The 27,295-nt window shown below is 37.7% G+C and overlaps 1 protein-coding gene across 6 annotated transcripts in view; it reads left to right on the plus strand.

Annotated features, from left to right (window-relative positions):
• Window positions 1–27,295, plus strand: part of Atg10 (Autophagy-related 10) — a 656,137-nt gene that overhangs the window by 543,403 nt on the left and 85,439 nt on the right. Inside the window, exons 1-2 of one of the 6 annotated variants that reach the window (XM_069813036.1) lie at window positions 24,477–24,642; window positions 24,973–25,115. The exons of 4 other annotated variants lie outside the window; for them this stretch is intronic. The gene's annotated coding sequence lies outside the window, so the exon portion shown is untranslated. Of the gene's footprint in view, window positions 1–24,476; window positions 24,643–24,972; window positions 25,116–27,295 lie in introns of those variants that run through there. One more of the 6 variants, XM_069813033.1, reaches the window with a different exon arrangement.

A 27,295-nucleotide genomic window follows, 5' to 3' on the forward strand; every position in this document is an offset into this window, starting at 1 on the left:
TTATAATTCGTTCGTTCAATAAAGTATTCATTCATTCTTTCAGTAATTATTCACTCATTCCTTTAGTAATTTATTCACTCGTTCATTTAGTAATTTATTCACTCGTCCATTAAAGTAATCACTCGTTTGTTCAGTAATTTATTCACTCGTTTGTTCAGTAATTCACTCGTCCGTCCAGTAATTCACTCACTCGTTCGTTCAATAATTCATTCACTCGTTCGTTTAGTAATTTATTCATTCCTTCATTCAATCATTCATACACTTTCGTTCAGTAAAGTATTGAATCGTTTGTTCAATAATTTATTCGCTCGTTCGCTCAGTAATTCAATCGTTCGTTCAGTAATTCATTCACTTATTCGTTCAATAATTCATTCATTCCTTTGTTCGGTGATGTATTCGCTCGTTGCTCAGTAATTAATTTTTATTCACTCGTTCGTTCAGTAATTGATTCAATCGTTCGTTCGGTAATTGATCCACTAGTTCGTTCAGTAATTTATTCAATTATCAGTTCAGTAATTTATTCACTCGTTCGTTCCGTAATTGATTCAATCGTTCGTTCTGTAATTCGTACACTCGTTCGTATCGGTCAGTAATTAATTCACTAGTTCGTTAAACAATTTATTCATGAGTTCAACAATTCATCCACTCGTTGTTTAATAATTAATGCACTCTTTCAATAATTCATTCACTCCTTCCCTCAGTAAATAATTCATTCGTTAGTTCAATAATTAATTCGCTCATTCGTTCAGTAATTGATTCATCAACTCATGCAAATCAGCCCACAGACCTTTATTCACTTATTCACTCTCTTTCCCCTAGCTCGCGAATTGTCTCACTCGCTCACTTGACTCACTAATTCCCTCATTCATCGTTTCACTTGTTCACTTCTGCCTAATCCCATGGCATGGCAGGGACGGTATCCGCCGCGTCCAAGCACTATAGCAGCGGCGAGTCCCTGTATACATGAGCAGAGCAGCAAACTGGTTCTGCTGAGATGCCGGCCGGCCGGCCGGCTTGACGGATGTCTCCTGCGTCACTCCATAACGACCGCTGTCCACCGCTCCAACAACAGAGATGGCCGTAATGAGCGAAATCCGTCAGCCTACAAAAAGACATACCTCTGACTTCAAACCAAGATTTATAGTCTTTTTTGTGCTTCTATCTCTCTCTTTCAGATGTTTTTAGAATGTTACGTGCTCTTTTTCATTCCTTTATTTTAATTTTTTATTTGCAATTCGCCTCGATTGTTTTCGCCCATCTCTTGTGTAGTAATCGCATGGATCGGCCCTAAGTAACGTTCCGATGGCATGCATAGCCTTTTAAAGCGTTGAGGCCGGACCGAGCACGTGGCAAGAATGCTACGCTAAGATGCTTGGAATTAAATGAAGAATTTAAGAAAATGTGATAATTTAGTCTTTTGCGAGTTAAAAGTAATGAGGGACTTGTCATCCCGCCTTGTACTCGTGCTGTTCATGATGTGCTAAAGAAAAAAATGACATAAAAACGGTGGACCACCACAACAGAACCGGAGTTTTTCAAATTAATAAATATAATACAGGGGTCATTCAGTAATTAGTGGCAACATTTGAATTAACAACAAAGAAAACATTTTTGGAACAGTGCTCAGAAGTAATCTCATCCAACATGAAGAACCCGCCTCCACACCTCAGGGAGACGACGGATGCCATCCACAGCCGTCTTATTGTACTAATCTTCGAACAGACTGCTCTACTGCTGCTATAATTGCCTGTCTGGTTCTAAAGCGAACTCCTCTAAGTGGTAATTCCATTTTCGCGAAAAAGTCAAAATCACATGAGCTCATATCTGGAGAGAATGTAGAATGCTCCAGAATTTCCCAGTTCCATCTGCGAAGTAAATTAACCACAGGGGCAGCTATGAAAGCGAGCACCATCCACAATAGGATGAGAATTCAGGAGATTTGGACGTTTACGGCGCACAGCTGGTCGTAAATGGTGTTCCAGAAAGTACAGTAACTGTAATAATATGCACCATTCACATGATTTTCCGCAGAAACTCATTGAGGACACCGTCAAAATCATAAGCAACAATGAACATGACCTTAAGTGGATCCTGTTCTTGCCGATACTTTTTTGGCCTTGGGAAATCATTGTGTCGCCACTCATTTAATTGTCTCTTCAATTTTGGTTGATAGCATCGAACCCAGGTTTCATCTAAAGTTATGATACGTCGAAGGAAACGCTCGCCTTCACGTCCATAGGGTTTTAAGTGCAATCTCGCTGTTTCCTTTCTCTACCACATGTTTTCCTCTTTAAGATTGTGTGGAACCCACCGAGCGCAGATTTAACTTCTTCTTAAGTATGTGAAGAATCGTACCAGGAGCAATTCCAACTTTCCTTGCTATTTCGATACAAGTCCAACAACGGTGTTCTTCCAGCAGTGCTCTTACAGCGTTCACATGCACGTCATCACTTGCCGATTGCGGTCTGCCAGCTCCACGTTTTTTATGAACATCTTCTCTCCCGTTGCGAAATGCATGTGCCCACATAGCCACGGTTCGATATGGTAAAGTCTCTCTACCACAAGCTTCAAGTAATGCTGTATGGCATTGTCGAGCATTCTTGCCTCTTGCAATCTGAATTTTAATGAAGCATCTTTGTTCGTATTTGCTAAACATTTTAGAGCACTACAGATAACAGTCTACAAATTAAACTCACTACAAATATCTTATAAATGAGATTGTCTTCAAACTCACAGATGACACACATCAGATGCTCTTCTTTCTCATTGTTATCAGCTTGCATCATTTACCGCTGATAGTGCTACATACAAACATTGTTGCCACTAATTATTGAATGACCCATGTATTATAAACAATTAAAGTTAATTATGTACGAATCACTTAGTGAGGTAATATGAATTGAAGGGGTTTTTGTAAAAACAATCATAGTTCAAAAACATACATTTTCAGGAGAAATAAAAAAAAACTATCTGGCGTGGGTGTTGTTGACACTTCAAGCTTGAAATTCATGATGCCATTTCTTAACGTGTTTAAAAAGAACTTCTGCGGGACAAAATTCCAGCACACCGGCGACGCTGATATAACCTCGGCATTTGCGAGCGTCCTTAAATAAACCATAATTTAATTTTTAATTTAATTCGCTCATTCATACATTCATGTCAGAATAACCTTTCTTGTCAAAATGTTACAACTTTTCTTTTTGTACCTCGAGAAAAATCTGAGACTTCTTCATGGCTTAAAGGAAATTTATATGTGGTTAGCTTTGTACCTTTGTTGCAAACAAAAGCGTGGCCACCAGTGTAGGTCAGGCGATAGCGCATTTGCCTGCTGATACGGAGTTGCGCGGGCGTGGGTTCGATTTTCACTTGGGCTGATACCTCGTTGGGTTTTTTCCGAGGTTTTTCCCAATCATAAGCGAATATCAGTTAATCTATGGCGAATCCTCGGCCTTATCTCGCCAAATATCGTCTCACTATCACCATTCCATCGACGTTAAGTAACCCAGTAGTTGAGACAGCGTCGTTAAATAACCAAGTAAAAAAATAAAATGAAAGCTGTTATCACTGTTATAATAATATTAACCTTCAATTGTTTCGTCAAATTTGATGTATGTATTTTATTCTTCTTTTTGAATGTGTAAATGGACAGTGATGCATTAGCAGTTGCGCCTTCCGTTCTGTTTTTATTCGCTGCTGTACAATACACATTTTTTTCTGTCTGAATTAGAGCACAGTCCAAAGTTCATGTGGTAGCTGAGGTTCTGATAGGTGCACTTCGTCTTGTATTGTATCAGTTTGGAAGATGTAAGTTTCTTCTTGTTCATTGTTATAATCTGATAAGCTTGTTCCCGTTGGCCGACAGAGCGCATCATGTCTCGACGCTCCACGGCTTCTGCACGTGCGCACTCTCTGTAACAGACCCACAATAAAACTCTCCACGAGACACATTCAATCAAACAATTCACATATCTTCGGCCATTATTCTCTTATTTCTCTGATAAACTTTCTTCCCTTGTTTCTCTCTCCGAATCGTCTATTTCCTGGCCGCGGCGTCTTCGGCCTTCAATCAGATATTATTTACTGAGTCTGCAAAGTTTTGACAATGTCTGCATCTATGTAGAGTTCTAGACGAAACGAGAATTCGAACTACAGTAACTTGTTCTTAATGGAAAGAAGAAGTACTTGATTCTACATTGTAATTAATATTACAGTGAGTGTTATTAAAATGACTTGAGAGGAAATAACAATGTGGATAGAAATTATAAATAAGAATGTGGGTGAAAAAAATAAAATAAGAACGTGCGTGGAAAAGGTAAATAAGAATGTGGGAGAAAGAGGTTAATAACAATGTGGGTGGAAGAGGTTAATAAGAATTTGGGTGGAAAAGATTAATATGATATGGGTAGAAGAATGTGGGTAGAAGAAGTAAAAAAAAAAATGTAGATTGAAGAAGTTGATAAGAATGTGGTTTGAAGAGGTTAATAAAAATGTGGGTGGAAGAGGTTAATAAGAATGTGGTTGGAAGAGGTAAAAACAGTGTGAGTGGAAGAGGTTAATAAAAATATTGGTAGAAGTGGTAAATAAGAATGTGGGTGGAAGAGGTTAATAAGAATGTGGGTGAAAGTGGTAAATAAGAATGAGGGTGAAAGAGGTAAATAAGAATGTGGGTGGAAGAGGTAAGGATGTAAGTGAAAGAGGTGGATGAGGATGTGAGAGTAGATAATTTTGTTGAATGCTGAGAGAAGTGCATGGATGTGTGATTGTAGGGTATAGAGGGCTGGAAGAAAAGAGTTTTTAGAAAAAAAGAAATGAGGATAAAAAGACGAAAATGGCTAAAGGATGGGGAAATAAAGGAAGAAAGAGGAAGAAAATATGTAGAAGTTTAGATAGATGAGAGAACAGAGTGGGAAGGAAAAGAGAAGCTTGAAGGAGAAGGAGATTATGGTTGAGAACCGGGTGAAGAGCATGGCGCGGAGAATACAGATGGAAAGGGAGTGAAAGAGAAGATAGAACAGGATGAGAAGAAACGACGAAAGCTAAGTAGAATTAAAATATAAACAATTAAGTGCTGTTGAGATCTCTTAGTGTGGCAGAGGCGTCAGCAGACAGGGCCGGCGCATCTTGCAACACTGAACAGGCAGTTCTCTGCCTTTCCCACTTCACTATCACATTGAACTTTGTAACTTGAGAACGTCGTTAAATAGCAAGCGCCTCCCGCTAGTAGATGACACTGAACCCAAATGGGGTGATATAACTATTACAGACGATGTGGGTTCCAGCTTCCAGACAAATCGCAGGTTAAGTGTTCGCAGTAAACATCTCTAGTAGTCTGCGTCTCATGATATGTAAATAAAGCGTGCATTTTCCATGCTTCTTCAACATTTGCGGTGGAGTTTTTACATACAGCAGACTAGATTTCCGCGGGTGGCTGTCTGTTACATCTTACGATCCAGACGGCTAGTATTTTGACCCAGTACATCCGCCGCGTCTATCAATTTGTCTAGTGCTTACACGGACGAGCGGTTTCGGAATCTGATGCGGTACAGCCCATGTAACAAGATCAATAATGTTACATTCAAGTTCTTAAACATCCTAGATATAGGAATGAATGACTGAAAATAGCCTACATTTAATGCTGGCATTGCCCAGCTCGTATAAAAGTAGCATGTAGATATTAAACCTTGGAATTAATAGAGGATAACAGCAGCAGAATGAAGAAATTGCTGGTCTCACGTCTACATACCTCAGCAGAGGTGAACGATCATCAAGCAAGTACAAGGGTACCTTATCGTGTTGGTTAGCACCATGATCCAAATGCTGTACGATACATTTTAAAATTGTTACTGACGAGTTGTTGAATAACTTATTTACAATACAAATGGCGTAAGGGAATTATCAATATACGCTTATGGAAGTTGAACAACTAGCAAGAGTTGTTTAATCACTTAAGTAACTTATATTAATACTGCATTAATACTGTAATGTGAAATATTTTATGAACGCCCGCCCAAAATTAAAAAAAGTATAAATTATTTTAACTTTTCCATTATTTTTATTAATATAAAGCTGAAAGTAACGATCTAGATAACAGCTGTAAAAAAATAGCAATGATAATTTTATTATAAACTACCATGGTTTTTCTTAAATTTTATGGAATATACACCTATTCAACTTCATCAGGAATATATTTCAAATAATGTAGAGGTTGCATTAACATTTAAGTTTCATTTTATGTTTTGTAGTTGTAGTTTCAATAAGTGTTGGCATATATTTATTGCTATTATTCAATATTAAAAAAGAGTGCGGCAATGAGAAACGGTGCAATAATGAAGTTCTTATCTCACGAAAATGAGTAGGCTTAAAGACTCTTATCTCACGGGCTTAGATAAGGTAGTTTAATGTGTGTGTGTGTGTGTGTGTCCAATGCCCACCCAGTAGTTTAATGTGTGTGTGTGTGTGTATATATATATATCGAAAGTAGCTTTGTAAATCAAGGGAATTCAAAGTGGTGGTTTTTCTTTTTCCCAAAAATCTGTTTAAATGCACATGGTGAATTTTGGAGGTGCCTGCGACGTTATGTTGTATTACAACCAGTGTTGGGTCCAGCCAATTTAATAACTTCTTTTGTCCTCTTCAGTGTAAAAGAATTGAGTTACCTAGTTCTTGCACTTCTGTAAACTGTAATTATGCAGCTGTATTTACTTTATTTGGTAGCGTATTCGATATAAACAAAACTATTAACCTCTAAATAATTTACGTAAAGAAAACAAATAATAACTCTAAATAATTATTTAGTAAATAATATAGTAAACCTGCAAAGTTTCTTCAGAGATACAGAGATTGAAGAACAAAAACGTTTCTATTTGTAATATTTTGCCCCCTTGTCTTATATAGACTTCACTTTGGCTTAACAAAATGCAACGCATCCTCATGCCACATCTTTGAGGAAAAAGAAACACGACTGAAAAGCCATTTTTTTTTCTTCTCTGGACTCCATATAAGTGCAATAACCCAAGTTAAGCAAGCAGAGAGGCGCCGTGGTGGTTTATGGGTATTTCCACTGTAGCAGGGATAATGCCCCTGACTGAAACGATGTCTGCACAGACGCGGCGCCTAGCGTCGAGACGACGGGAACAACAACAACGTTACGACGGCGCTGAGTTTTACATTTTGTGCCTAACTGCCATCCTTATATATAGTGTATGTATTCCTCTTTTCTTTGATATGCATTTCCTTGCGATTTGAACGGGACTATGTCAACATTTTGAAGATTATGTGAGTAAGGGACAAAAAAATCCCTCCTCCTCCCTTCGCACAGACTGGCTATGTCCGCATGACGCTAAAGAACTTTATAGCATATGACTGAAATTGTTGGGTTGAACTTGTGTTCCAGACGCATTTGTCTACTACGGAAACGATGTTCACACTATTGCAGATTTACTTCAGTAGACATGAATACAGCATTAAAACAAGTATTTATGGTTATGTTCGATGTAATCTTAGCTTTCGTCCTCAATGGGAATTTTGAACCAACCATAGACATCGTCGGTGGGACTCCTTGAATATGTGGTCGGTATGACGTAAAGTGATCTCCACACTAACAAAGAAACTGAAGAAACTTTCTGTCACTATTGAAAGTTTATATTAATAGACATCGCATAGAGTTACAGTAGAACTGAAGATGATATACAACGCGGACTATAACTTGTACAACATAAAAAAGCTTATAACTTAAAAATATTTACAACAAAGAGGAAAGTGATGACATCCAGGGATTCTATTCACCTGCTGGAAATATGGCATTCGACGACATAATTATTGAACAAGTGGATAATTTCAACCACCTGGATGTAAGATGTCTTGTAGGAATCAGAAAATTATAATAGGAAAGCTACAAAAATGTCAATACCTCTGTGGCATAATACTATCATTTACTTAACCATTAATTGAACCCGAAATTTCTCGAGGCAGAGGTTTCAAGTTTACAGAAACCTATACGAGTAGACTTCTTAAATTAGACCTACATATCCTCAGTCACTACGGAAATATAGAGCAGGGAAAGAGACTGACTTCTCATAAAAAATAATTATTACGAACTACAGGCATCAAAATTAAAACTTCTTCAGAGGAAAGAACTGAATATTTAGAAATATATATAACCATTACTTGCAGGAACGTTATCCTAGCCGTTACGGGAATGAAACAGAATAAGAATATATATTGTTTGTGAGGCGAAGTCGAAAATTGTACTATAAAACTATTTCTTCTCAAAATACGAGTGATTTTTAAAGGTGGTAAGGCTACAAAAGAACAATCAGGTCGCCTTTTTTTAATTAGTCCTCATTGGTTGTAAACTGCCCCTTTTTATACGCATGCGAATGCCTATTGTAGAATTTAGATTTACAGTATCTCCAGCAACTATCTGCTTTCACAGGATTACTGATTACTTGACAATGTACTGATCAATCATTATGAACCATAGACACACTTGCATACTTCCATAAAAGTAGATGAAGAGAAGCGTAGAGCACCCAGTTCCTCAGAGATTGTCCAGAGCAGTGTTTCTCCATCTTTTTGATGACAAGGCCCGCTTTTCCTCACTTTACTTTACAGTAGAGTAGAACAGTGATTCTGAACCGAAGGACGTGCCCCTTTGGGGGGCCAAAGAGCAGTTAAGGGATGAAATAGGCTACGTGAAATTTCTATTTTCTACATTTTTTTAAGCTAGAGACTTAATTTTTTTATTATACCAAACTGTTGTTATTAGTACTGCTGTAGGCTACCTATGCTTCATTAGTATTACTTTAATAGTTTTTTTAGTTATTTTATGTTTTCATTTTTTACTTTTTTTAAATGTACCTACTTTCATAAAATACAAGTGACAGGTCTGAAAAATAATTGTACAGCACTTTTGACATGCATATAATTTAACAGTGGAACTGTAAGATGAATGTATACGTGATCTCAAAATAAGTTTAAAACAAATTCGGATAATATATTTTATTTTTAAAATATTTTCTTTATCCAAGAAAAAAAAAAGCTCTCTAGTTTTGTTAACCATTTTTTCCAGAACATGCATTAACATATTCAACTACAATTAAGAAACATGTTAGAGGAATTGAGTGTTCTCTGGACCAAAATTATAGTATTTTAATTATTCAAATACAATTTCAATTGAGTAACATATTAAACGATTTTACAAACACAGATGTTCCCTGGACCAAATGTTCTATTTTAATTATGTAATTACTATATACGAGGCGTGTTCTTAAAGTAAGTTCCAAAAGGGTGTAGAAAGTAAACGGGAAAATATTTACAAACCATTTTTGTAGCATTGTATTCCTCACGCTTCAATTACTTCTCACCATAATCTCCACCATTATTGAGGCATTTATAGAGTCGTGGCACAAGTCTTTCTATCCCCTCATTGTAGAATTCACCCGCCTGCGAACCACTCCGCAACATTTGTGGAAAATTCAAGGAAAGCGAAGAAATTGTGAACTTCCTGTCCTCATGAATTTTTTCATCGACAGCACGCACCAAATCGTCATTGATCAAAGATGGCCGACCGGTATGCTGCTCGTCATGCACAGAGATGCGGGCCTCGTTGAACTTTCTAACCCATCTCCTGACCATTCCATCACTAATGACATCATCACCATACACCTCACAAAGTTGACGATGAATGTCAGCTGGTTTGATGTTTCTCGCATTCAAGAAACGGATAACAGACCGCATCTCACAGTCGGCGGGGTGCTCGATCACTTTAAACATTTCAACTGATCATAACTAACCACACACACGGACTGAAGCTCTGAAACTGCATGCACAGCTTGCCTGAGGACTGAAGAAGAAAACATTTATGCGCAAAATAACGATTGCAGCGATGCGACAGCTATAATTGAAAATGGAACTTACTTTAAGAACACGCCTCGTATTTATTTCTAACAAGAGCAGCGAAGTGCACGGGTATGGCTAGTAGTACATAATTTTGAATGTGAGTAAATGCAGTAAATATGAAAGTGTGGAAAATGACTTTAAAATGTTGATTTTCTTTCACGAGAACTTATTTGTAACTGTGAAATATAACTAACGCATGAATTTTAAGTACGATTATGTTGATAAAATTGTCCAGCATAGGCAACATATAAATGAAAAATCAATGGTTATTTTTTATACAAAAATCTAAAAATTTTGTTTTGTCTCAAAAAATGGCCAATGTTTCACTCTCTCCTCTCTTAATTGGGGGCCGCGAACAAAAAAAAATAATTATTATGAGTTTTAAATTTAATATACTATTGTCTAATTATTTGCATGATTACTTCACTTAGCCTACTTACTTATGTATTTTAAGGAACCCGGAGGTAATTGCCGCCCTCACATAAGCCCGCCATCGGTCCCTATCCTGAGCAAGATTAATCCAGTCTCTACAATCATATCCCACCTCCCTCAAATCCATTTTAATATTATCCTCCAATCTACGTCTCGGCCTCCCTAAAGGTATTTTTCTCTCCGGCCTCCCAACTAACACTCCAGGCGTATATGCATTTCTGGATTCGCCCATACGTGCTACATGCCCTGCCCATCTCAAACGCCTGGAATTAATGTTCGTAATTATGTCAGGTGAAGAATACAATGCGTGCATTTCTGCGTTGTGTAACTTTCTCCATTCTCCTGTAACTTCATCCCTCTTAGCCCCAAATATTTTCCTAAGCACCTTATTCTCAAACATCCTTAAGCTCTGTTCCTCTCTCAAAGTGAGAGTCCAAGTTTCACAACCAATCAGAACAACCGATAATATAACTATTTTATAAATTCTAACTTTCAGATTTTTGACAGCAGGCTGTATGACAAAAGCTTCTCAACCGAATAATAACAGGCATTTCCCATATTTATTCTGCGTTTAATTTTCTCCCGAGTGTCATTTATATTTGTTACTGTTGCTCCAAGATATTTGAATTTTTCCACCCCTTCGAAGGATAAATTTCCAATTTATTCTGGTCACGAGACATAATTCTATACTTTGTCTTTTCGGATTTACTTCCAAATCTAGGCTATCGCTTTACTTACGTCAAGTAAAATTGCCATGTTTTCCCTAATCGTTTGTAGATTTTCTCCTAACACGTTATCCGCATGGATAAGAAGCTGATGTAACCCGTTCAATTCCAAATCCTCTCTGTTATCCTAAACGTTTCTAATGGCATATTCTAGAGCAAAGTTAAAACTACACATCTTAGAAATTCTACAATAATTGCAGGTATCTGTTTTGATCCGTATCTAGCGCAATTGTTAGCCTATTGCAATGTGTGTATGCCCACACGTGACAAGCGATGCCTAGGTGCGGTATGTCAAGTGAACGTCTTCGACGCAGTGCAAAGCACCTAGAATTTCGAACTACGTGTACACAGTGATAAATCTTGTCATGCATGACGATGATGATTATGAGGATGATGACGATCTGACAAAAGTTTTCCACTATGAAATAGCCCTTTTTCCCACAGAATCACTTGCTCTCAGGTTGTGCAGCGCCAGTTCGTCTGGCATGTATTTTCTACGGTCCTTTCTCCCTTTTGAAAGCCAGGATTACGAGTCTAAAGCCCTGTGACTCCGGAGTGCTGATGTGAACCTCACAGTTCATAATGCCACTCTCGTTGGTCTGTTTAGACCGTTACATGACGAATTCCTGAGCACCAGAAATTCCCAAATCCCATTCTCGTAAGTAAACCTTCCGAATAGCGGATCTTAGTTGCTTTTTTATCATCGTACCTTGAGTTGTGTGAGCGTGTGAACCTTGCCGTGTTTACTACCTATTAACCATAAGAATATAAAAGACGATGTCCTAATCCTTTGGTAGAGAACTACAGCATGTCTCTGCACTTACGGAAAATCTCTTTCTTGTGTAAATATTGGCGGGTCCCTTGTGACTTCAGACTCGATGCAGAGCCTATTGTGTCCGCCATTCACTACGTCCTCATTGTACTTGGAAAGCCATACAACAGGCTGATTCTGTTTCCTCTTCCTTTCCTTCATTCGTGTGCATCTTGTGTGAAATTGGAATAAACTAGGTGGAAACTTGAACTTATTCCAAAGTGACAGCGCACAAAAATTTAATAAAAATCAACACTAAACGGCGAGTAATTGACGCTTAAAGGTGACAGTGTCATTAAATTATGTTTACAGCCAAGGAAAACGACGATACTAGTGAGTCGAAGTGCGGATATGACAAGTTATTGAAAATAGATTCCTAATATAATTACTTAATTGTTACTCAAAATTACTGGTGGAGTCAAGAGAACAGTACAGATTTCTCTGCGGTGACTGAGTGGTCTAGATTTTCGACCTGCGACGCAAGCGATCCGAGTTCAAGTCCCAGTGATGCCTGAATTCTGCCATTAAACATTGTGAGTGAACAATATTGTCGACCTCCGTGGTCTAGCCGTAACAATACTAGCTTTGGGATCCAAGATTCGGAGGTTCAAATCCGGCCGGGGACGGTAGATTTTAAAGGGCGATTAAGTCCTTGGCATGGCTTTCTGTGGGACGGAAGTAAAGCTGTGGATCCCATTTCGTAGATTTACGGCACATGAAAGAGCACTGTCCCTGATGGGGCTAGGGGCAAAATTTGTCTGCTATTTCTCGGCCAAGTTGTATTTGGACATTGAATAACCTCTGCAGTTGAAGACCTCGTTAAATAAAGTACTACTATTACTACCACAGCTAACTACAATAATTATTGAACTCTGCAACCGACTAATCTTATTTCTTAGTTGATTTCTAGTAGCATTAGAAACCAACCAATCACTTCTTTCTGCTTCCATAGCCATTGTCTTAATTTTGTCTATTGATAGTTTCATAGCGTAAAACGTACGTACTTAAGTATTTTTTCTGCTAAGTCTCTTTATTTTATGATTAAGATTTCTAGACGTCTGAAAATGTGATTACTCTTATATAATTTATTAATTTCCTGGTAAGTTCTTTTTTGTATGCTGGGGTAAATCTAATCTTAAAATATTCCTTTCACTCTCTGGAGTCAAAGTCATGAATATTCTGTATTTAATCACGTCGTCTCGAAGAGGTTGTCAGCCAGGAAGGAGACTCTTACCTTGTTTTCTTATAAATGTGACCCTCACAGTTACGTCTCAATGCTGTATGATTGAATATTGTGTGTTCATTATAAGCGAATTGTACCTCAGAGTTCTTACAAATAAGGCTGCAGTACTGAGACCCATCAGATCACAGTAAGACATAATTATGTATGCAGGTGGAAAATGTCTTACTAATTCATTACAATAGTCAGTATAGTGAAGTAAAATTAATCTAGTATTACGTATATAATCCTCAAATATAAAATTGAATTAAAATTGCCATACTAGTAGAAATCTAGATTTTTTTTCAATTTGAATGACTAAAAACCCATTCAGCTGATCATAATCAAACTTACATGCAAGAATACTTACAGCAAGGAGACAAAGGGTACAAAATATGAAGTTTCTGCCTTAAAAATGGTAGAAAATATGAATTTCATCCATCACCCTCATTAGAATCTTAACTGCATGTACGCTGAGCCTATTAATGGTATTATTCTCAGTGTCTTAGTGATAACGGAAATGGGGATATGATTCAAAAGTGTATCTTCCTACTAATTACCTAACTAGAAAGACAAACTGCAGCTCGTTTCCCAAAGATGCCATCTCCAAGAAGTAGAAGAGTCATTTAGAAAAGTTTTACAGCTGAATATTAACAAACTGATTTCAGTCACATATTACCCGACCATTCTGTTTGTGGCGCGGCAGTTGCTTGTACTAATACACAGCGCGCTGTTGTTACATCGCCTGTGCAGTACTATCGCTCTCTTATTCTTGTCAGAATGTGCCTTCCTCTTTCCTACAGAGTAACAACATAAGATCGCAGTGCCTCTGTTTGCGTTTCACATACAAAATGATCACTGGCTCTTACGGTAGTGGCTAGAAACATTTTTGTTTTATAATTTTAATTTGTACTCACTAGCTAGCTAGTTAAATAAAGTTAAATAAATATTCTACGAAGTGATTTTGTTTATGAACGCCTTGCTTAGACTGTATAACGAATATATAAATGAAATTGATTCATGTTGAAATTAAAACAATGAATATTGAGTGACAATGGAATAAAATATTGCTTTACATTTACCGGTAAATTAGGTATTTTTCTGTTTCATGCTTCAGTTCCTCTCCCGATGTAAGAGAAAAATCCTTTATCAAGTGGACCGTGTGAGTGCTCTCATCGGTTTACGTCCCGATGAAAGTGACCATTACAAGTGCTTCTTATCTCGCACAGCGTAGCCGAATGTACGGCACTGGAGCCGCTTGAGTTTCGCGTATTATTAGGCTGCGTGAGCGTTGACCTGCGGAGGAGACATCACCAGCGCGCGTCTCGATGTCACTGCAGCGAAGGTGAAGGTGAACTGTGGGCAGTGCAGCCCTAAATAAGCCGGCAGGTGGGTGAGGCTGCCATATCAGTACAGACACAATTAATTAAATACCTGCACGAATCACTTGTGAAATTAGCTGAACTCAGCCAATACGGAAATAAACTGAAATTTCTGTACAATAATTGTTACTGTTCTGTAGAAGCCTCAAATGTATATTCAGAAATCATTCCTCGTCACAATGAAATATACTAATAATGCGATTCGTCAACGAGAACGTCAGTGCCATCAAGTTGGGGGGTGGGCACTACCGCCTGTTCAAAGTGACACTTCTCCACGGAAGTGTGACAGTGTCATGTTCCGGTACTTTACTGCATTGTTTCAAGTATGGTGGCGCTCGGCGTCAACATGTATTACGTCCGACTTTAGAGATGATATTGTTTAATAATTGTGGCAGCGTTCTCTTTGATATTTGAATCGATAGTTGCATAAACAACAAGAGTCCAATTTTTATGGAAATTGAGTTAAGTGCTGTACAGTATTCGTATGTACTAGATGCATGTTTTGATGTGTAAATAACATGAGTCCTTGTATTTAAAATAGGTAAACTTACACATTCATTTTTATGTTCTTGTATAAACATAAATTCTGGACTCATGTTGTTTGTGCAACAGATGAGAGATTAAAGCAGCTACCTTTGTTTTAACAATTAACATTACATTTGCAAAATATACAAAACACATGGCTTTCACTAATACGACTTCCTCCCCCCTCAAAACGCTCGTCCTGGACTTCACACTTTCTTCTTGGCATTTTTATGCTGAACTAGAAAAATGTTCTAAATTCACTACATATATATATTTTTTTCTAAATTATAGACATCAGCTCAAAGAATTTGAGTGACCACAAGGGTCCTGAATACAATAAACATGTACAATATAATGTGATGTGATACATTAAAGAAAAAAGAAAGTTAATTGTTGAAGGCATATATAAGTGGATTAATTGAAATAGAGATGATGATGTAATATTTGAAGAGAATCCTTGATAATATTTATAAGGGGAAAAACGTAAGCCGTAAACAACGTGAAAATAACACCAAGATAGCGCCATTTGAATGGCAGAACCGGATTAACGTCAGTTAACATTTATTCTAATAACTAGCAATATTAGTTTGGCATTGCTGTCAACTATAAGAAAGAAATATAGACCTAACTAAGAGTAAGACTCCACTCAAATTATGGCTATACTGAGTGTAATTCCGGCACAGCAGGCAAAACTGCAGATTAGATGAATTTAACAGAGTATCCAACTTGCGCGAAAGAAAAATATCACCCTGTTGATAATATGCATTTATATCAATTTTTCCTTTAAAAATACTACCTTACAATAACAACATGAGTCCACAAAATTAAAATGATTGCAGAAAAATAGCAATGAAAGGTATCATCCTGAATTTTATAATTAAAGTATCCCACTATAGAAGGTTAATATTGCACCAATTGAAGATACAGTTTAGGAGAAAAGTTGTTTTATATCTCTCCTGTAAAATTTACTTTTTTGGACTGTGTTGTTTATGCAACTACCGATTCATTTCTATTCAGTAAACGCCTTCACAAGGTGTTCTGGAACACCTACTGATTCGCAAGATCTCAAAATATAATTGTACAGAGTGAACATGTCTCCAGACTATTCAGATATGCCACTTCGTTATATGATAATACATTAATATAGATGTGACACCAGGTAGTAGGTCTACGTACAGTACATGCCTGTAGGTGGCAACACGTCGAAGTAAACATGTCTGTGGACTGACCGATAGATGACAATACAAGGAAAACCTAACATGCAGTAATGTACTTATGATTTTCAACAGGTAGTCTTCACAGTTAAAGCTACTGTAAATGTAGGCCCTTTTTACATGGAGGATATTTTTAATTCATTTCTAGTTATTATTGGAACTCTTTATATCAGAGTGCTTGATGTTTTATTTCAAAACACACTCAGATATTTTACATATGATAATCGTCTTTTTATCCCATGTTATAGATCAGGACTGGGCAGCAAGAGCGGATTCTACTCTCTCACGGGAAGCCATATGATTTCTCTTCTTCCCCTTTCTTCCCAACCGAACACCGCGCAGCGTTGATTCAGTGACGGATGAATATGAAGCTTCCCCGTTTAGAGTCTAGTTCCGCTCCTGATGCCCAGCCCTGTTATAGATTTTATAGTGGTTTTTCGGACCTTTTAGTGTCGGTTTTATAATTATGAATTTATTTCACCGTTATTCTCCCTTTCATAAACGTATCTGTTTTCAGAGTTTTAGATCGGCAGCGATTACAATTTGTGCCTGTCCTTCACATTATACCACTCAAATTTTCGTTTCTTTGATTAATCCTTGCTAAGGATGAAAATAGCTATAATGTCGTCGCGTTCCATAAACATTACTACCGGTAATAATTATGTTATTAATACACTGAGTAAGGACTCAAGTAGCTGAAGTTGTTAACGAGTCCTGTAAACAACTGAATACCATCACCACTGCTACTACTAGAGCCAACGATCCTTGAACTGTGTAAAAGAAATGACTACATAATGATTTTCTACAATTTAAACGCTACGATGGACTTACTTATTTGATGAAGTAATCCATAATAGAAAATGGAATTAATGTGTATCCGTAAATTCTGACCAAAATTTGTTGAACAAGTGAAAGCTGTTAGTAAGGAATCACAGACATGGAAACACTCGGACGACATGTAGACAACCTTGTTAACTACAACAATGCTAGTAGAGCCATCAGCGGCCTTCACTCGGTAACGTGTGTGGCTCTTGCAAGAGCACGAAGCGAAAACCCCAGGTTAACAGCTTCACCCTACTAATCCCGCCCAGGGTTGGCGGCCAGTGTATTGGGGTGATCCAGGTGTGGTAGAAAGCTGGCTTTATTGGACAATTTCCTTGACAACTGGCAGGGTTGTCCATCGTGTGACTTTTGAAACTGATAATCAAGTTTTGGCCCGTACTTCAGACACGTGACGGTTAGTCACTGAGACAGGCGATGTCTATTAGGAAATAATGACTCTCATACTATCAAATATGCCACGAAAAAAAATCTATTTCTTCTCCTGTTCTTCCTCCTAATCCTACCATATTCATTAGACTCTTCTTCCGCACTACTTCTTCCTACTTCTGCTGCACTTCTCTTCTTTTCCTTGCACTGCTGCTTCTCCTTCCTCACGTTTGCTAGTGGATCCTTAATATATTAAATGAAAAGACATTAATTCTGAATCAAAGGGTATTTCTGTCGTTTTCTTGCTCTGCAAACAGCATGTATGTTCCAGTGCAGTGGTTTACACTTTCGCAACATGTATGGTGAAGAAAGGTGTACTGAAGTGGAGGCCCATTCATAGTCAATTACAATGTTTTTTTTTTTTATCTTTGCGGGATGCGACTCCGAGACTATCCAAAAAATTACCTCAAAATAATCCAGAATTGCTCTTTGGAAACCGCGTTAAAGCAGCGTTAAAAATACAAGAAAATAAAACGGGAAAGTTGGCACCCCTGCGTAGATAGTCGGTGCCCCTTTTCATTATGCTTCCAATTGGAAAGAATGCAGCGACTGGCAGTTTGAGCTTTGAGTCGGCTGATCTTGTTCCATGCTCTTGCTGTCAACTTTTATTGCTGCTAGGCGACTGTATGATGTGCTTTATTTTGCCCCACGTTCCCATTTCCCACACGTTCTAAAGGCTTGTTTCCATGATAATTTATATTATTTCCATGATTTCTTGGAAAATGCGACTTCACTAACAAAGTGTTAGAGGAAAGCAGGTGTGCTGTAACATTTTCCTTCGTTGTATGAATCGTATTGCTGGTTACCTAACGTTCGTCGAATTTCCTCCCACGAAAGTCGAATTACTGTTATTTTTAACGTATCATTAAGGTAAGAATTGTTTTATGAAAATTGATCAAGAAATAAATGACAACCCGTCAGTTTGATAACTCTGTCTCTTATATGTAGAATATTTAAGAGGCAAAGATTACGATACGAAAGTGTCGTGTCAGATTCGTCTGCAGATGAAGCATATGACGAAGAAAGTTGAGAAGCATAAAGAAAGAAAATCAAGTGATGAAGAAAGAACGATACTAAAAACGATGAAAAATAGGATTAAACGCTAAAGAAAGACGAGAATCAAGTGATGAAGAAAACAGGAAAATCAAGCGATGAAGTAATGAGAATCAAACGATGAAGTAATAAGGAGAATCAAGCGATGAAGAAAGAACGATAATAAGACAATGAAAAATAGGAGAACCAAAGGATGGAAAAAGGAAGGTCAAGCGATGAAGTAATGAGGGGAATCAAACGATGAAATAATAAGGAGAATCAAGCGATGAAAAAAGAACGATAATAAGACAATCCAAAATAGGAGAACCAAAGGATGGAAAAAGGAAGGTCAAGCGATGAAGTAATGAGGGGAATCAAACGATGAAGTAATAAGGAGAATCAGGCGATGAAGAAAGAACGATAATAAGACAATGCAAAATAGGAGAATCAAAGGATGGAAAAAGGAAGGTCAAGCGATGAAGTAATGAGGAGAATCAAACGATGAAGTAATAAGGAGAATCAAGCGATGAAGAAAGAACGATAATAAGACAATGCAAAATAGGAGAATCAAACGATGGAAAAAGGAAGGTCAACGATGAAGTAATGAGGAGAATCAAGCGATGAAGAAAGTACGATAATAAGACAATGCAAAATAGGAGAATCAAACGATGAAAAAAGGAAGGCCACGCGATGAAGTAATGAGGAGAATCAAGCGATGAAGAAAGAACGATAATAAGACACTGCAAAATAGGAGAATCAAACGATGGAAAAAGGAAGGTCAACGATGAAGTAATGAGGAGAATCAAGCGATGAAGAAAGTACGATAATAAGACAATGCAAAATAGGAGAATCAAACGATGAAAAAAGGAAGGCCACGCGATGAAGTAATGAGGAGAATCAAACGATGGAATAATAAGGAGAATCAAGCGATGAAATAATAAAAAGAATCAAGCGATGAAGAAAGAACGGTAATGAGTAAAAAATAGGAGAATCGAACGATGAAGAAAGATGGGCAAACCAAGTGATTAAGGAAGGAGAATCAAGCAATTAAGAAAAAATTGATAAAATAGAGAAGTTTCGAAGAAATTAATGAAGGAAATAGAGAAAGGAAAGAAAAATTATGATAAAGAGGAATGAAATGAAGAAATAGACGGAGGATATTAATGAAAAGAGTGGAAAGTTGAAAGGTAAAAGGAGTAGAAAAAGTAGGTAGTAGATAGCATGAGCGTTCTTATGTCTCCCAAGAAAGGAAGACATTTTGTGTTTGTGGATGAGCCGCGCTCTGTGAGACAGCCTTGGCGGGTCCGTGTAAGGTCGCTCCAGCGCCGCCCCGCCTGCCTCACATAATTGATAATGGCATTGTCAAAATCGAACGCCCGGTAATAAGACGCGATTCATCACCTCCGCACAATTAGCACCGCGCCACCCAGTGCAGGCCTCCGCACGCGAGGAGCGCTGCTTGGCTTGGATTTCAACGCACAGAACTCGGAACTCTAAATGTAATGTCCATCGGTAATGTTTGTCATAGGCACTAGAGAGCTGCAGAATAGGGCTTACAACCGATCAGAGAACATCCGTGAAGGTTTAGCATCCGACCGAATGTTCGAATTTCAACCGGTTACCCCTTATATTTTTCTGACTATGAAATTATTGGGGATCATCATTGTGGTTTTAGGCGTAATAGATCGACTATTGGTCAGATTTTTTTGTATTCGACAGATATTGGAGAAAAAATGGGAGTATAAGGGTACAGTACATCAGATATTCATAGATTTCAAAAAGGCGTATGACTCGGTTAAGAGAGAAGTTTTATATAATATTCTTATTGAATTTGGTATTCCCAAGAAACTAGTTCGATTAATTAAAATGTGTCTCAGTGAAACATACAGCAGAGTCCGTATAGGTCAGTTTCTATCTGATGCTTTTCCAATTCACTGCGGGCTAAAGCAGGGAGATGCACTATCACCTTTACTTTTTAACTTCGCTCTAGAATATGCCATTAGGAAAGTTCAGGATAACAGGCAGGGTTTGGAATTGAACGGGTTACATCAGCTTCTTGTCTATGCGGATGACGTGAATATGTTAGGAGAAAATACACAAACGATTAGGGAAAACACGGAAATTTTACTTGAAGCAAGTAGAGCGATCGGTTTGGAAGTAAATCCCGAAAAGACAAAGTATGTGATTATGTCTCGTGACCAGAATATTGTACGAAATGGAAATATAAAAATTGGAGATTTATCTTTCGAAGAGGTGGAAAAATTCAAATATCTTGGAGCAACAGTAACAAACATAAATGACACTCGGGAGGAAATTAAACGCAGAAGAAACATGGGAAACGCGTGTTATTATTCGGTTGAGAAGCTTTTGTCGTCTAGTCTGCTGTCAAAAAATCTGAAAGTTAGAATTTATAAAACACTTATATTACCGGTTGTTCTGTATGGTTGTGAAACTTGGGCTCTCACTTTGAGAGAGGAACAGAGATTAATGGTGTTTGAGAATAAGGTGCTTAGGAAAATATTTGGGGCTAAGAGGGATGAAGTTACAGGAGAATGGAGAAAGTTACACAACGCAGAGCTGCACGCATTGTATTCTTCACCTGACATAATTAGGAACATAAAATCCAGACGTTTGAGATGGGCAGGACATGTAGCACGTATGGGCGAATCCAGAAATGCATATAGAGTGTTAGTTGGGAGGCCGGAGGGAAAAAGACCTTTGGGGAGGCCGAGACGTAGATGGGAAGATAATATTAAAATGGATCTGAGGGAGGTGGGATATGATGGTAGAGACTGGATTAATCTTGCTCAGGATAGGGACCAATGGCGGGCTTATGTGAGGACGGCAATGAACCTCCGGGTTTCTTAAAAGCCAGTAAGTAAGTAAGACAGAACACCAGGCGCACTTCATCATTCATCATACATGAAACTGACATTTTCTGAGTACACAGGCGGAGTAACAATTGAAGGAAATTTACTGTCTTATTAAAAATGTGTTTGCTTGGTATAGGCCTATAATTGATTGGACACTTTAATACAGTGATCTTCTTAACTAATACATGAATAAACAAATGGACATCGGTAACAACAAAGGAAATAAGTGTAATGCAGAATGTGACATCTGGTGTGTAAAGAAAAGCGAGAATAGAATAAATAACAATTACTTACTGAATAGAAGAGCAAATAAGTACATACATTCTAGTGTAATGTTTACACTTGAAACTCAAAATGCATGCCTCTAAAACAGTAGTTAATATATAATACCTTTTAATTACTCTGAGCAACTGTATTATTATTTAATTAATCATTTTTTAAAAAGATAGTGTTATTAACAAAAATAAAAGTACTTTCAAGTTTAATGCTTGTATTTCTGATTTCGAGGTACTCTTAAAATATTCACTTTCTCAGTTTCCGTTCAAAAAGTATCATTAGCATTTTGCACTCTGCTATGTCTCTTGTAGCACTTCAAAAATAATTAACAAAATTTGCATTAAAACAATATCTAATGTCGACACCCTTGCTAATAATCAAGTGTACTTGAACTGGCCTTGCTGATTCAGGCGCCGAATAGAAACGTTTATCAGAACACTTGATACACATTCACAGTAGCTAAATATATTGTACAACTAATATTTCCATTATCGTTTATGCAGCCCTTTTCTTTTTTGAGTAATACACGGAAATCCCGATAATTGGAACAGCTCTTTTCTTTCGTTTTACGCGTCACTTAGATATAAACATTCTACAGATTGAAGGTAGAAGTGAATATAAAGAGTGAAAAATGTAGTAATAAATTCAAATTTTCCAATATAGGATTAATTTAAATACAATAATTGAATTTGTGGGCTGCAATCCGAAATGTCAGACATTTTATCTTGCCGTTGAAGAAATGCGTCATGATGATGTACATAAAGAACAGCAGCGCAAACAGACGCAGACAACACTTAATCTCTTTCTTTAAATCACAGTCTGAAAACTCCAAAGCTCGTATGCACCGGTACTTCCTTTGCAGTAATTCACTTGGACTAAAGAACTTCAAACTCATTCTTTTTTTAAATTTATGTTCTGTGCTCCATATGTTTGTAAAATAGAATGATTAAACACTAAGTTAGTAATTAAACAACTATGCAATATCATTTTTTTCAATTGTCGAAATAGCCCTGTTTCAGTAAATTCTCTATGATTCGGACTTTAACCAATTCCGACCGAATTGTCTCCCAGTTAATCCGAATTAGTAAGGTTCTACTGTACTTTAATATTATATATTTATATTTTTTTATTAATTTGTAATACATTTACTTATGATAACAGTAACCATTATTACACAAGGCATGTGCCCAATATAAACACCATACAGTCATTGCTGATCTATTGTGCTAAATTCCAGCTAGGTACAATATCAAGTCACATCACTTGACTATGCTAAGGTTCGCTGAGTATCCTCCATGAAGCGCAAGAACTTTTAATTAGGATACCTTTACTTACAAATGACTTTCAAAGAACCCTGAAGTCATTGCCGCCGTCACGTAAGTCCGTCATCGGCCCTATCCTGAGCAAGATTAATCCAATCCCTAGCATTACATACCACCTCCCTCAAATCCATTTTAATATTATCCTCCCATCTACGTCTCGGCCTTCCCAACGGTCTTTTTCCCTTAGGTCTTGCAACTAACATTCTATTTAGTATATGCATTTTTGGATTCGCCCATACGTGCTACATGCCCTGCCCATCTCAAACGTCTGGAATTAATGTTCCTAATTATACCAGGTGAAGAATACAATGCGTGCAATTCTGCGTTGTGTAACTTTCTCCATTCATCTCTCTTAGCCCCAAATATTTTCCTAAGATCCTTATTCTCGAACACCCTTAACCTGTGTTCCTCTCTTTAAGTGAGAATCGAAATTTCACAAACATACAGAACAACTGGTAATATAATTATTTTATAAATTCTAACTTTCAGTTGTTTGAAAGCAGACTAGATGACAAAAGCTTGTCAACGAATAATAACAGGCATTTCCCATAATTATTCTGCGTTTAATTTCTTCTCGAATATAATTTATTTTTTATACTGTTGCTCCAAAGTATTTGACTTTTCCCACCTTTTCAAAGGATAAATTTCCAGTTTTTATATTTCCATTTCGTACTATGTTCTGGTGACTAGACTTGACCATATACTTTGTTTTTTTAGGAATATACTTCCAAACCTATCTCGTTAGGCCTAGTTGGATCAAGTAAAATCCCGTATTTTCCCTAATAGTTTGTGGATTTCTCCTAACATATTCACGTCATCCTCATAAGAAACAGCTGATGTAACCGTTCAATTTCAAATCTTCTATGTTACTCTGGACTTTCCTAATGGCATATTTTAGAGCAAAGTAAAAAATTAAAGGTGATAGTGCATCTCCTTTTACCTTTCAATATATAAGAATACTTACTTACGAATGACTTTTAAGGAACCCGGAGGTTCATTGCCGCCCTCACAAAGCCCGCTATTGGTCCCGATCCTGTGCAAGATTAATCCAGTCTCTTATTATCACATCCCACCTCCCTCAAATCCATTTTAATATGATCATCCCATCTACGTCTCGGCCTTCCCAAAGGTCTTTTTCCCTCCGGCCTTCCAACTAACACTCTGTAAGCATTTCTGGATTCGCCCATACGTGCCGCATGCCCTGCCCATCTCAAACGTCTGGATTTAATGTTCCTGATAATGTCAGGTGAAGAATACAAAGCTTGCAGTTCTGCGTTGTGTAACTTTCTCCATATAAGAATAAAATACATTATTCAGTTACGAATATTTCTAATTATATCCGCCGATGAGCTATATTATGAATTACGATTTTCCTCACGAGTCGATCAATAGTACTTCAGAGTCGACGAGAAACGAATAATCACGATGAAAGCCGACCGCGAACTCTGGCGTGCACTGCGCATGCTCATAGCCACAGAGGCACGCTCTGACTCAGACTAGTAGAAAGCATGGACGTGGCCGCAAGGAGATTGTTCTGAGAAGCATGCGTGAACAGCGCCTGGCCTGGCTTACAGCGATAATACAGAAGGCCGCCAGATAATGCTCGTCTGGGTGCGTGTTCTCTACAGCGAAACTGCTTTTTGAAGACCGGCGGCCAACCAGGTAAAATATTAAACATTACAATAATATTTCAACATTAATGTTGGTAATTCGGTCACATGGTTCATCAAGGTCACTACTTCGTTTAGATGTTAGTTACGGAATACTTCCTGTAGCGTGGCAGCACTGTAGTAACATCCACTGCCTGTGCAAAAAAGCATAGAAAATAAATATTAAAGCTTACGAAACTCTTCCGAATGCAAACTGTGTGATGTATCATTTCATTTACTGTTTTAGCTAAGAAATACAGTATAATTCCCGTTACAAAAATAATGGTCTTCGGAATGTCTTGTGCACTGCGATTTCTTCCTATACTTGTTTTTTTTTTTAAAGATGGGACATGACAGTTAAGCGGCCGAGCTTGGAACTACATTGCCATGTTGCCAATAGGGACTACCACGCTGCCAGCTGATGGTAGCTAGCAATTGTCGTTAAGATGGCTGACGTTAAAACATTCATTGACAATTGACGCGAAGGTAAGAAAACAATACAAAAATCGACAGAGAATCAAAGATGAAACGTGCCAGTGCTAACATTGTGTACACAATAAATGTAGCCATGAGAGCTATTAAGCACTTGCCATATGGAAACTGTAAGTTTGGCAACTCAACCGTTGTTACCATAGCAACAGGCCTACCACGCTATGTGACATTCAGTTGTTTTTCCGATCGCAACGCTCCTGTCATGTCCCATCTTTCAAAAAAACAAGTATAGATACTGTACGGATTTTGTCCATAATCATTGTATAAAAGTCTCTTCGAACGGAAGTATGCACATAAATTAGAATGATTTTCTGCCCTAAATTTGTGGGTCTTTATTAAAAAAACACACACATAAAATAGCGATGTATGCAAAGACGACTGTAACGATCTTTTTTTTTTTTTTCACGATTTTGTTCCGTACATTAAATTAGAAGCTCAAATGAAATAATACAGTACAGTACAGTGTATCTGGCAGAATTACTACCGATAACAAATGATTTTATTTTCTGTTAGGGAAACTCACAAATTTTCAGTAAATCTCCAGTAGAGCGCTTCTGATGGCCCCAACAGTGTCAAGGCGGTTTCTTAGCGAACTCGGCCCGTCTGGGTTTATAATTTTGCTGCAGCCTCTTCACTAGCTGGATCTTGTAGGCCCCAAGCCGCAATATTTTGTCATGAACGGTATACCAGCGAATAGAAATTATAGAGAATGGACACTGAGTGAACTTTCCTGTTCTGTCTGGCTGTGCGCATGCGCTCCGTTACCGTGTAATTCCACTTCCAGACGCTAGAGGTCAGTGTAATCGAGCACTTGCGAATGGTGGAAGAGCAATGCTTATTCGCTGGTAAGTGTGCTAAAAAAGTATTTCTGCTGACTATTGCTAGTGCGTTATCAGCGCCAACCGTAGGGAATAAGGGAGAACCTCACGCTGACGCAAGTACAGCTGGTTTGAAGGTCATTGAAATAAGTCACTGCTATATCAAAGGTACCGACGCGCAGTGTCCATTCTTATGTCCGTCGAATGGATTTCCGTGATTTGCGTTGAAAAGCTTCTCTGACCTCTTCATCTCTAGCCTGAGTCACTGTTTCATTGCCATTTCCCTTCTTTCTGAGCACCGAACCTGTTTTCAACGGCTGCTTATGCCATTTAACTATGGTATGACGCTCTGGAAGATTCTGCCCCTATTCTTGCCTGCATGTTCGTTACAGAATAATGGGAAGTTTTAATTCCGCAACCTCTGCACTGTGAACTACGGCATTTTCATTGCTGTGCAATATCACGACCAGCGCCTACGCACAAGAGATTCTGTAGAAGAGAACATAAGCATCCTTGTAACCTAAATGGTTGAGGAAATATTCACATTTGTTATTGGTAGTAATTCTGCCGGACACAGTGTATAGTACAGAACAATTGTGTTCAGAAGACTTTTGTGAGCTTAAGTAATTATTTTACTGTAAGTAATTATGTCTCCAGCTGAAAAACTTTTTAAATTAAACGTATACGTAGCAGTTTCGGAAATAGCACAAAAAAGTGACTTTTTCCTTTAAAAAATGTTGACAGGATTTTACCTCAAATTGAAAAGATATTGAGACATATGATTTACACTTGAGTGTCCATGTGATTTTATTTATAAAATTAACATAATTCTAGTCGTTACAGAAAAAGAACAAAAAAACCTTTCTGCTAAATATTTTGTGTATTTAGACTAGGTCGCAAATACACCCTCAGATATAGCTGTTTGGCAAAAATAATTCATCAATCAGGCCCAAAGGCAGACATGAGGCATTCGTGGTCGGCGGGTAATTCACGTGGTTTACATTCTCCAAATATGTGTATATATATAATATTAGACAGCAAATAACACGGCACTAAAAAGGTGTTGACGCTATCAAGAAGGGGTAAGAAATAAATGTACTTGAAAATAAGATATAAGGTTCAGAAGGACATTAAATGTACAGTTATTGGGAGAAAAATACTAGAATTGATTGACTGACTCTCTAGTGAACCAAAACCAACGAGCACAATATAAAACAATTGCAAGTAATATCACGGATGGCTGTACAAAACTGAAATCATGAGTAATTTTTTGCAAGATGACAATTCATGATACTGTCACCTGTTGCATGACAAGAAATCTCAGCTACACATTACGCTGATGTGCAACTTTGACAT

The sequence above is a fragment of the Periplaneta americana genome, chromosome 16 (assembly GCF_040183065.1).
Source record: "Periplaneta americana isolate PAMFEO1 chromosome 16, P.americana_PAMFEO1_priV1, whole genome shotgun sequence".
NCBI classification, from domain to species: domain Eukaryota; kingdom Metazoa; phylum Arthropoda; class Insecta; order Blattodea; family Blattidae; genus Periplaneta; species Periplaneta americana.